At 41.8% G+C, this 12,102-nt stretch overlaps 1 protein-coding gene across 3 annotated transcripts in view; it reads left to right on the forward strand.

Annotated features, from left to right (window-relative positions):
- ERG (ETS transcription factor ERG) overlaps nt 1-12,102 on the forward strand; it is a 110,157-nt gene that overhangs the window by 68,341 nt on the left and 29,714 nt on the right. The window lies entirely within an intron of this gene.

Genomic DNA, 12,102 nt, shown 5'->3' on the forward strand with positions numbered 1-12,102 from the left:
GTGTGTGTGTGTGTGTGTGTGTGTGTGTGTGTGTGTGTGTGTATGTGAAAGAGAGAGAGAGAGAGAGAGAATCCATGAAAAGTGACCTCTCTAAGGAAGAATTGGCTTTTCTCTGAGGTTATTTGGTGTTAAATATCCTTCCTTTTATGAGGTGCTATTTATAATAGAAGGTAGGCTTTAAAAGTTTTTTTTATCTAGCAAAATTAACAGTTGGGAGCCCTATATTGTTTGATCTCAAACTCTGAAATTCCAGCTATCACTGACCTATAACACAGACTCTGAGAGCCAGAAAAATTCTTTACCAGAAGTAGTTCTAAACCCAAGCCAAAACAATGGCTCTGGATTTGAGGAAAATGCCAGGAATTTATTTATTTAGCAAAACTAAAGGTAATAGGAAGGATGCCTTAAACCTCCTCAGAGGAAATGCACTACATAAAACCAAAAATATCACCACAATAGCAATGGTGACAACTCAGTGGGTCCTGACTCTATATTAGGTATTTGGTGAGCGATGTGCAGACATAGAAAGTTTGGTGTCATGAAATCTTGGGAAATAGGTAGTGTCTTTGTCACAAGTGCCCTGATGAGGAAACTGAAGCTTGGAGAGGTCAGCCTGCAGTTAATAAGAGGCCGAGTTAGAGCTCAGGCCCTTCTGACTCCTTCGTTCTCTTCCTTTCGGGGGGGAGGGGGGTTGGAATGAATCTCAGCCCCTTGCAGTAGCCCTGCCGGTTCCCTCCCATCACCCACTGCAGCCGCCTGGTCCCCCTCTTGTTCCGCCTCAGGGGCTGAACTGGCTGTCGCCTCAGCCCGAAACCCCCTTGGTTCCAGGGAGTTCTGTCCTTCACCGGGGCTCTGTGCAAACATCTCTTCAGAAGCCTTTCCTGACCACTCCATCCAGAGTCGCCCCCTCCCCACTCCACCCAGTGACTCTCAACCCCCCACCTGCTTCATTTTCCTTTATTGCCTTTATTCCTATCTGTCACTATAGTGGACATTTATGTGAAAGCTCTCTTATTATCTCCTCCCTCAATAGAATGTAAGCCCCACAAAGGCCCTACCTCCATGGCCAGGTGCAGTACCTGGTGTGTACTAGGTGCTCAATGAATATTAACTGAGGGAGGAATGGATGAAGGGGTGCCTAGCCACTGGGTAGTCCTGTCCGGGCTGCCCCTTGTTGCTGGAGTAATAAGAGGTGTGCATGGGTGAGGTTGGTGCAAACTTGATTCTCCCTTGCCGCAGAAGTCACCTCTATTCATCTCCATGAAGTGTGATGGCAGACGGGTTCAAATCCCCTCTGTGGCGTGATTCCCACCCCTGCCCCTCCTTCTGCATCAGGTCACATCCAGGGGACTTCTGTTCCCGTTGCTTTCCGAACAGGAGAGTTCAGAGTGCAGAGTCCTTGGCAACACCTCTGACTTGGGTTCCTGGACTGGCTTTCTCTTCGGGGTTGTCACTGTGTGGCTTTGCAGCAAAATGATTTGATGCAGTTATAGGTACGAAAGGGATCATTCGTCCCTGATCTGGAAGCACACGTTGTAAGGCTTTTATAGGAGACAGTGGAGAGTCTCAAGTGTGCCGTATGAGAGGGACAAAGCTGGTTTTCGTGTTTCTGGAAAGACAGTTGGCATTTATGCAGAGGGCGTGTATTTGGTTTGATCATGGGAACTAAGCTGCATTCCTGAGACCCATTACTTGTTACTGAGACTTAGAACAGGAGGCATTTCCTGTTGAATGGGAAAAAATATGGAAGGGCAGATGTCCGAGATGCCCATCCGGGATGTGTGGTACCTAAAAAAGGCTTGAGAACAGACATGTGCCTGGAGAGGACTGGGAGGGCAGGGATGCTGTTGCCTCGGACACTGGCTGACGCTGAACGGGATGACAGAAACCCAGAGGATGTCCGTCCAAGCCCATCTCACCCTTTGCCTTCCTCCTTAAGAAAGTATTTTCTTCAGTTTACGCAAAACAAAGTCTTTTTAGTTCTCTAAGGTGAGAGAGTCAATCTGAGGAGAGGCCCATGTTAAAGATGCTTATCTGGGTTCCCTGTAGAATTGCAGACCCAGGAGCTAAGCCTGGTGCCATTATATCCTTTTAACTGACGAGGTCCTATTTCTGTCCTGCCAGCAATAGCCTTTGATGTCATCAATATCCTTTCCAGTAGGGCCAGACTTGCGGCTTCCTATGTGAAATAAACTGTTTAGAAAACAGGAGAGATATTTACATGGGAAAGAGGCAAAGAAGCAATTGAATCAAGTCAAAGCATCCACCATTTGTGATCTAGGTAGTAGGTGCTCATTAAATGTCAGTCAGTTGGGTGGAAGCCTGGTTGCACAGATTGGCTCATATTAAGTTTCTGTGTAAAGGCTGGTTTCATCTCCTGAAGAAGGTCCTCTTTCAGCTGTTCCCTCCTTTGGTTGCTTCACGCCAATGCAGAGGCAGTTATTCAGTTAACAGGGTTTGTAAGAGAGCTCCTTGTGGCTGGTTTTGCAAGTTGTGAGCCTTTCAGTTATTGGTCAAGCCTCCCGTGTGTGTGTTCATACACAGACACACAGATGAACTCACACACACACAGCTGCGTTGCACAATCCAGAAAATTCCCCAGCGTAGAGATGGCAGGACGTGGGGACCACTCTGTCAGCTGCTGCCTCTGTACCTTAGGCCCCAGCTCTGGGAATCCAGGCACCTCACTTGGGCACATTTTGGGTGTAGAGAACTCCGTATACTTAGGTAGAATTCTCCAAACCTGGTTCTGACTGGTTCATATAGTTCCTACTACTTAAACACATTGATTGGCACTCATAAGTGCAAATCAAAAAGATAACCAACCCCCCCCCAAAAAAAACCCATTATTTACTCTGAAGCACTTGCACCATCCATCACCTACATACTGACATTCATGTCCTAGACCTAAAAATGGTCCTGATACACACTGGCCCGAAGGTGGGTGTGTTAGCGAGAAGAAACAGCAGAACTTGGGATATTGTCTGTGTTCAGATTGGGCTCTTGTACCTGAATTCCTCACTTCTCAAAGTTCCTGGTTTTGAGACTCACTGTCTTTAACTCAAGAGCTTTAAAGAAACTCATAAAATAACCCTAATGAATAAATGTATACCTTCATTGGATATATTTACACTCTCTACTTGTTTCAAAATGGATTTAAGGAAGCTCACACAAATATAAATAAAGGAACAAGACAGAATCCATATTCAGAGTAAACGGATAGAGAACAGGGGCTAAAGTAAGAACTTAACAGACGGTGAAACCAGGAGGGGGGTTTGTATGTTTGTGTATATATGTATATATTTTTAACGCAAGCTTTTAGATCCTGCACAGTTGCAGAAAGCGGGTGTTATTTGGGTCCAAGGTGTCAGCAGGCTGTGTGAAGATGCCGCCATCAATACATGCCTCAGTGTCCCTAGAATAAAAAGAAAACAAATGTGGGAAAGTGGCCCAGCTATTAATTCTGCGTCTAGGGAAAAATGTGCTCCTTGTTTTATTGTAGGCGGGAAACAGGGACGTCACAAGAAAAATAGTCAGTAGAGCTGCCAGACATTCTGGGAAACCCTGGCTTACACCTGTCATCCTGGCAAGGTTGGTGATTGTGCCCCTCCCCCTCAAAGTGTAGTGGTTAGACAGTACATCACACCTGTTCTTCCTTTCTTTCTCTCTCTTCCTCCCTTCCTTTTTTCCTTCCTTCCTTCTTTCCTCCCTCTCTTTCTTTCTTTCTTTCTTTCTTTCTCTTTCATCATCTATTCTTTCTATCATCTGTATATCTATCATTTATCTATATCTATCTATCATTTATCTGTCTGTCTCTATCATTTATATCTATGTATCATACCTGTCTGTCTATCTATCTATCTATTTGGCGTGAATATCTGTATATCTGGGTCTACATCTCAGGGGGTTGGGCTGTTTCTCATGTTCACAGTTGTAGATCAAAGTATCATTCGGTGAAATCAGTCTTAATAAGAGGGGCCCTGACATGGGACCCAGTTAAATGGCTCTTTGCTGGCTCAGCTTAATTTGGAGGCTGACTGGGAAATGTTTCTCCCAAGTGTGACCGGAACCACTTGCATCAGGGTTCCCTGGGAGACTTATGATTTTAAAATGCCCATCTCTAAATTTTATGAATCCTGGCGTGGGGTTGAGGATTTTACATAGTTAACACGTTCCTGTGTGATTTTCATAAATTATAAGGTTTGAGGTGCTCTAAGCTAGATAGAAGACACTAAATCAATTTTGCTTTCATACACCTTCATTGTTTGAAATAAAGGCATCATTTAGAAAAGGAAGTTGGCAAAAGAAAGAATTGTCCTAAAGCTTTTCCCTTCAGGTGTGTTTTGGGGGCTGTCATCGGCTGGCACAATAAATTCTGTAAAGGTCCTGTATCAGGGCACTCAAAGGGAAATACAGGGCCATTTAAGGCACAAAACACAGTGTGAGAGCTGAGGAAGAAGCCCCGCAGCTCCATTCATTGGTGGCAGCGCTGAGCTCCATTCAAACAGATCAGATCAAGCGCAGTACTCAGCCTTATACATTTTACTGTGCTCCCATCAACAGCCGAGACAACTCGGGGACAACCCGGGAATCTGACTTCCAGGTGGTATTTCCAGTTCTTCTTCACCAAGGCTGTGAACACAGATCGATTTTTAGAAAGAATGGGTCCCCATTGTACAGTGGAACGAATATGTTCTAGAGAACGTAAGTTTTGTGATGTCTGATGAAGCCTCTGCAGCCTCTGCAGCCTCTGATGCTGTCCCTCCGTGTGCCGGGTGGCCTCCGGCAGTCACTGTTATTTTTCTGGCCTTGACAATATGCTCAGCGCTGTGCTAACTGAGAGAGCTGGCAAAGAGTAAGGCACGGTCTTCATCCACTTTTCTTCAGAGTTGCAGAACGCTGACCAAAATGCAACAGAACCTCTGGTTTCAGCAGCTTACATCATTTTGAGAAGACTTTTCTTTTTCTTTATTTTTATTCCTTAAAATGGGTGCTAAGGCATGGGGCTTTTCAGACACTTCTATTTTTTTTTTTTTTTTTTTTTGCGGTACGCGGGCCTCTCACCGCTGTGGCGTCTCCCGTTGCGGAGCACAGGCTCCGGACGCACAGGCTCAGCGGCCATGGCTCATGGGCCCAGCCGCTCCGTGGTATGTGGGATCTTCCCGGACCGGGGCACGAACCCGTGTCCCCTGCATCGGCAGGCGGACTCTCAACCACTGCGCCACCAGGGAAGCCCAAACACTTCTATTTTTATTTTCTAAATATCCACTTTGAGCACAAATGCTCTTGGGAGTCAGAAGTCTCAGAGACAAAATTTGCCACGTTCATCTTTTAACTAGCTCCTTGTCTGCATTCATTCATTCATCCATTCATTCATTCATCCATCCATCCATCCATTCATTCATTCATTTACTGAGCACTTAGAATATTCTAGTCACCAAGGATAAAAGCTCTTATGTGATTTAAAACCCCCTGTTCCTGGCCCCCAAACACACATGGCTAGAACTTCTTGTATTGTGTCTTCCTCAGGCCCTCCCTGCTGGGTAACTTCTACTCAATGCGTGAGGTATTTACTGGGTACTTGCTACTCTCACACCAGTCACAGAGGAAATGACCAAAGCCTGTGAGAAGCAGATAAGACCCAGCCACATGAAGTTAAGTAATTCGTGACAGCAGAGAGTATGATTAAGAGCTCAAATGAGTGATTCAGACATGTTTCAAAATAGCTGAGGAACAAGATGACTGTAAACATGACTAGTAAAGAAAAGCTTCCTTTGTTCCCTGATGACAAGATTTCTAAATCCCTTTGCAGCCTCCACCCTGTCCTGCCCTCCAGTCACATCATTCTACTCCTGAGCTGCGTTGTCACAAGTGTCCTCGCCCATGCTGTTCCCTCTGTTGGAATGCCCTTCCTCTCTCTGCTAACAAATCCTTCTCACTTTTCAAGGCATCTTTGAAATCCACCTTGTCTAGGAAGCCATCCTTGATCTGCTGGCACCTTCATTGCTTCTCTGCCAACGTCTTACCAATTCTTTCATTGCCACACTTTATTTGGTTTTATACTATATTCTATAATGCATCTGTATACTGGACATAGCATTTAATTCCATGAAGGATTTGAGATGCCTTGTGAACTAAACTACTGATAATCATGTGAACCAAGCTACTGATCAGTTAGAAACTGATGTTTGTTTGTATGAGATCAGTACTAAGGCAATTACAAATATTAATGGAAAACCAAGGTCACATGAAGGAGGAATGCAGCCATTTTGGCCACAAGCTTGGCCAATATGCTGTAGCTAAGCTTCCAGTATGGCTCTGAGCTTCCTGGTGGCCAGTGTAAAAAGAACCATTTGGGGAATTAATGCCTGTTTTCAAAAAAGTTTCACAGGGAAGGCAATGTTTTTATTGGTGCAGAATCCTAAAAGCAGGATCCCTGGGCTTATTGTTCGGGCTTCACTGAGGCTACGATCGTGACCACCATCCTGCCTCAGTGGCAGTACCACGTAGTGCCAGCCTGCTTCTTGTGACATCCTCCACGGACAGAGTGAGTTACATTAGCGAACAGCTCAGTGCAGACAGAGAGCGTACGCTCAGTGTGAGTCTTTGCTGGTCTGGTTTCTTAGAAAGTCAGGATTTTGAGTTTTCAGAGTGGCAGAAGTCTCTCATCACCTGCACACGGTCCTTTCTATATAGGACATCTCCAAGCTGGGCTTGAAAGCAGACGAATAACAAGCAATAGAAGAATACACTCTCCAACCAAGCCCAGATGACCAACATATTACTACGATTTAATCTTATTAGACTTAGTTATTTATAAGCCTGTCTGTTCTATTAGATTGTGAGCATCCTGAGTTGGTGATTTTGTCTTTTGCATATTCTTCACCACCAGCCAAAGCAGCAAGCTCGTGGCCCGTGTGCAGAAGTCAGTAAACATGCATTTATTTGAGTGAATGGGAATCCGGCTTTAGTTAGTGGGAACCACAGAATCACAGGAGACGGATGTACAAGATTCTTGGTGATCTTCGTTCAGCTTTGTATTAGGCAGGGTTCTCCAAAGAAGCAGAACCAATCTTTCTCTCTCTCTGTCCCCCTCTCCCTGTCTGTGCTTTACTCAGTCTCACAATTCAGATGCTGGTATCTTCTGGAAACACCCTCACGGACACACCCAGAAATAATGTTTAACTAAATATCTAGGCATCCCATGATCTAGTCAAGTGGAAACATACAATTAACTATCATAAAACTCTTAAACATGACAAAATCGAGCCCTAGGGAGGTGAAACAACTTTCCCGAGGACACACGCGGAGATGGGTGAGACCAGAGCCAATTCCCAGGCCTGTGCTCATTTATACTTAAAGAACTTCTTGGTAAAGCTACACATTTCTTTTTTTTTTTTTTTTTAATGGAAGTATAGTTGATTTACAATGTTGTGTTAGTTTCAGGTGTATAACACAGTGATTTGGTATTTTTGAAGATTATACTCCATGATAGGTTATTATAAGATAATGGGTATTATTCCCTGTGCTATACAGTCTATCCTTGTTGCTTATCTGTTTTATACGTAAAAGTTTGTCTCTGTTAATCCCACACCCCTAATTTGTACCCCTCCTTCCCTTTCCCCTTTGGTAACCACACATTTGTTTTCTATAAACTATACATTTCTTTATTTTACTTTGTCATGCCTCTAAACACTTCCAAAGATCTCTCCCATTATGTCTGCATTATGGAATGTGTTTCTATAAGCTTCTGGTTACAATTTTTTATGCTAAGTCAAGCAACTAAACAACCAGACCAACTAAAACTTAAATCCTAAAGTCAAAACTAATTATATTTTTAAACTATGAGCTGAATTGAGGAAACTGCCATTGGGTTATACGTGTGACTGAAATGATAAAGACAGAAATAGCAACAGTCACCCTCTGTTGAGTGCACACTGTTGTCAGGCAGTTGGCCATGTTCTTTATTAAAAAGGGATTATCTCACTTAAATCCCACAACTATCCTATGGTCTAGGGACTATTTATTATTCTCACTTTACAGATAAGGAAACTAAAACTAGGGAAAATAAGATAGTAGCCCAAGATGTCCTAGCCAATGATGTGGAGAGCCAGAATTCTAACCCAGTTCTGTCTGAATCCATAGTCTGAGCTCTTATTCCTATCCTACATGATCAAAAATGTCCAGGAAGAACACAAGGTAATAGAATGGTGGAATAAATTTGTTAAATTGTTGTAGATTCTGAAATGGCCTTTTCAAAGGAGATGTAAGTAATAAGTCAAGGGATAAAGGAGATTTTCAAGATCGTCTGTTGCTCAGCCCGTAACCTTTACATTTCCATGATGATAATGATTTCTCTGTTTTTCCTGAAAACCAAGAAAAGAATCGCATTGAAAATAGCTTTGATTTGGCAAGAATGGCTGGGTGGATGTTAGTAAATGTAAAAAAAAAAACTAAGATAGATGATTCTGGTTTGGTTCATCCTGTACTTAAGATGTCCATGTGATACACACAAGGCAGTTCAGTGGGCCCATGCAGAGCTAGGGTTAAAATTCTTTATCATGGGTCACTGCACATGAGTTTTCTAGCTCTGGGAAGTCATTTAATCCTGCTGATCCTTAGTTTTTTTGCCACTACAATAAGGATGATAGTAATGCCTACCTCATATGGTGCTGTATGGATTAAATAAGACCTATGTGTGAAGTGCATAAACAGTGCTTGGGTTATAGTGATACCTCCAAAAATTGCAGCTCTTCTCTTCATATTTGGTCAGGCGTTTGGGAGAAAGCGCTAGGCTCAAGGGATAAGCGTGTATTACGGGTTGAATTGTTCCCTCACAAAAAAATACGTCGACGTCCTAATTTCTGGTGCCTTGGAATGTGACCTGATTTGGAAATAGAGTATTTTCAGATTTGATCAAGTCAAGATGAGGTCACAAGGGTGGGCCTAATAAAACGACTGGTGTCCTTATCAAAAGGGGACATTTGGACCCAGACATACATGGAGAGAATATGATGTGAAGACACAGGGAGAAGGCCATGTAAAGATGGAGGCAGAGATTGGAAGGATGCAGCTGCAAGCTAAGGAACGCTGAGGATTGCCAGCCACCACCAGAATATGGAAGAGGAAAGGAAGAATTCTATCCAGAGTCCCAGAGGGAGCACAGCCCTCCTGACAGCTTGATTTCAGACTTCTGGCCTCCAGGACTATGAGGGACCACGTTCCTGTTGTTTTAAGCCACTTAGTATGTGGTCCTCTGTTAATGGCAACCCTTGGAAACCAATACAACGTGCGTGTTGTAGTTGGAACGTGAGAGCCTAGACGCCCAGGGATATCTATGAAGTGAGGAGAATGGAGGACCGAGGACAAAACTCCAGGGACACCAATGTTTAAAGAGGGGCAAAGAAAGAAAACCCAAGCAAGGAGAGACTTTGAAATGGAACAAGTTACTCTATTTCTAAAACATGATGGGCATAAGGAGCATTGTCATGGAATAACTAAGGGGAGGTAATGGGGGAACAAATAAAGAAAACCAAAATCCCCAAACTAGATAATCCACTCAAGAGGAGTTAAGAATGTCTCCATCCACTGAAATATTTTGGCATGTCAGAGTTTCAAAGGTATCTTTAGAGCCCAACAAAAATAATGTAGTCATGTATGTTTTGAATAAAATACATAATGGAATTGTTGATTCTCAGAGAGTTTAAAGTAGGCACATTTCTTTTTACAGTTTTTATGCTGTAGGGTATTGAACAATTCATATGTACAATTAACTTTTGACAGTTGATTAATTAATAAATGAATGAAGTGGAGCATAGTGTGAGCTAGGTTGACAGCTGCATTGAAAATGGAAAAGTTTTAAAGTAAATGGGTAAAAAATATGCAGAGAAGACTCTTGGTTCTAGTAAAATATTGAACTTAAAAGGATCTCTTGTGGAGCACCTGGAAATTATGCATAGAATCCAACGTCCTTTTAAATGCATAGCTGAACTGAGAAGAAAGTCAGTGAATTTCTTAGGGACTAAAAAAAAGGGGGGAACTGAAAACAGGGCAGCCCATTCTCATGTTGTCACCTGGTTGCCTTAGGTGGCGTGAATGGGGGTCGGGTTCCAATGTCTATAATACAGAGACTTAGGTTTTAAAGGTCAATTAGGGGCAGGAAATGAGATCTTGGTCTTGCACAAAGCAGGAGTTGGGCATGATCCCTCCCCTTACCCTATACACACATGCACACAACTGTGTGGTCCAACAATCCTGAGTCAGAAATTAACCATTGAAAAGTAGTTATGAGCTAGTGATAACCTTGGGCACCTGGAGGAAGTAAGTACAAAATCTTCCTGGAGAAGCTTGCCTTCAATCCAGGCTTTACAGAATTCCTACAAAGACCCACAGAAAATGATTCTGCAACCCCAAGTTTTGAAAACAGGAAGAAACAATCTACCAAGACCAAGATTCAGCAGAAACAACAGATTAAACCCTCAAGAATATTAGATAATTGAAGTATGATAGAGAATATAAAGTGAATAGATTTAAAAGTGACTAGATACATAAAAGAAGGAACCAAAAAAGAGAGGAAGCAGATATTATGGAAAAGAATAGATAATCTTAAGGAAGAAACAATAGAATTCCTAGAAACACAAAACAGTTTTCAAAATTCAGTGTCAAAAAATACCAAAAACAAAACAAAACAAAAAAAATACCAAAAACTCAGTAGATGGATTAAGCAGTTGATCTGAAAAAATCAAAGAGTGAATTAGAGAAGGGAGACTTGAGATTGTTTTCAGAGTGCAGCACGTGACAAAGTGGTAGAAAATGAGAAAAAAAGTCAACAGTTGGGAAGGACTCATAGTAATGTCTTATGTAGATCTAATAGAAGTTCCAGCAAGAGAAAATAAAGAGAACGGAAGAGATGAAATATTGGAAGAGATAAAAGCTAAGACTTTCCCAAAATTGGTGGACAACACCATTCTCCAAATACAGGAAACACCGGTCAGAGAAGGATAAATAAGAATTCATCTTCTCTAATTACATTATGGTGAGACTGAAGAACACCAACGACAAAGTACTTTAGAGCCAGCACTAAAGAAAAAGACAGGCTATCTGAAGATAATGACAGTTATGAGGACAGCAGACTTCTCAACAACAAAACAGGGCACAGAGGGGCAGTAGAAGGAAATCTCCAGTGAGCTGGGAGAAACTGACAAAACTCTAGTTACCTTCTGGGCTCTTAACCTTTCTTTTTTTACCTTTTACAGACTCTAATAGGGTAGAATAAAAATACTGGCCAACATTATCTTATAAGGATGAATGACTAGTGTTGAGGTTTCCTAAATTCCTTCCATTCTTTGGGAGAAGGACATTTGGTGATTAACTTTAGATTTTGTTTAAAGATTAACAAGTAGAGAAACAAAAAGGAACAAAGAAAAATAGATCAATCTAATCAGGTATTTGGAAAGGAGAAATAAAGAACAGCTATAGCAATAATAGAAAGCGTAAAGTGGTAGAAATCAGATCTATCAGTAACAATAAATGTAAGTAGACCAAACTTGCCATTAAAGACAGAAAGTGATGAAGCAGATTTTTAAAAATTATTCTAAAGTTAGTTATGTATATACTATTTACACAAACATCTAACACAGAGAAGGAATGACAGCAAATAGATGGGATAAGATATAGTAGTTAAATTTCAGTCAAAATAAAGCTGACGAGAATGGAAACAGAAAGCAGAAAACATTACTGGAGAAAGTTGAGGGTTATCACATAATAAAAACAGTTTACATTTATGAAGAATATATAACAGTGATAAAGTTGTATATACCTAATAGCATAGCCTCAAAATACATAAAGGACTGTACAGAGAAATAGACAAATCCACCTTAGTGAGAGATTTAAATTTGCCTTTCTCAGTCTTTGATAGATCAATGACATGAAAATTATATATGCATTACTAATTTTGATCTAGTGGTTATTCATAGAAACCTGCACTCAACAATTAGAAGATAAGCCTTCTTTTTAAGCATGGTCGATTTGCAGAAATTGCCCACCAAAGGAGTAACAACCAGCATTCAAAAAATCAGTATCTTATACCTCCTTCACTGGCCA

This window comes from Aethalodelphis obliquidens, unplaced genomic scaffold, assembly GCF_003676395.1.
Source record: "Aethalodelphis obliquidens isolate GAN/ISIS:26980383/991018 unplaced genomic scaffold, ASM367639v1 scaffold1, whole genome shotgun sequence".
NCBI lineage: Eukaryota > Metazoa > Chordata > Mammalia > Artiodactyla > Delphinidae > Aethalodelphis > Aethalodelphis obliquidens.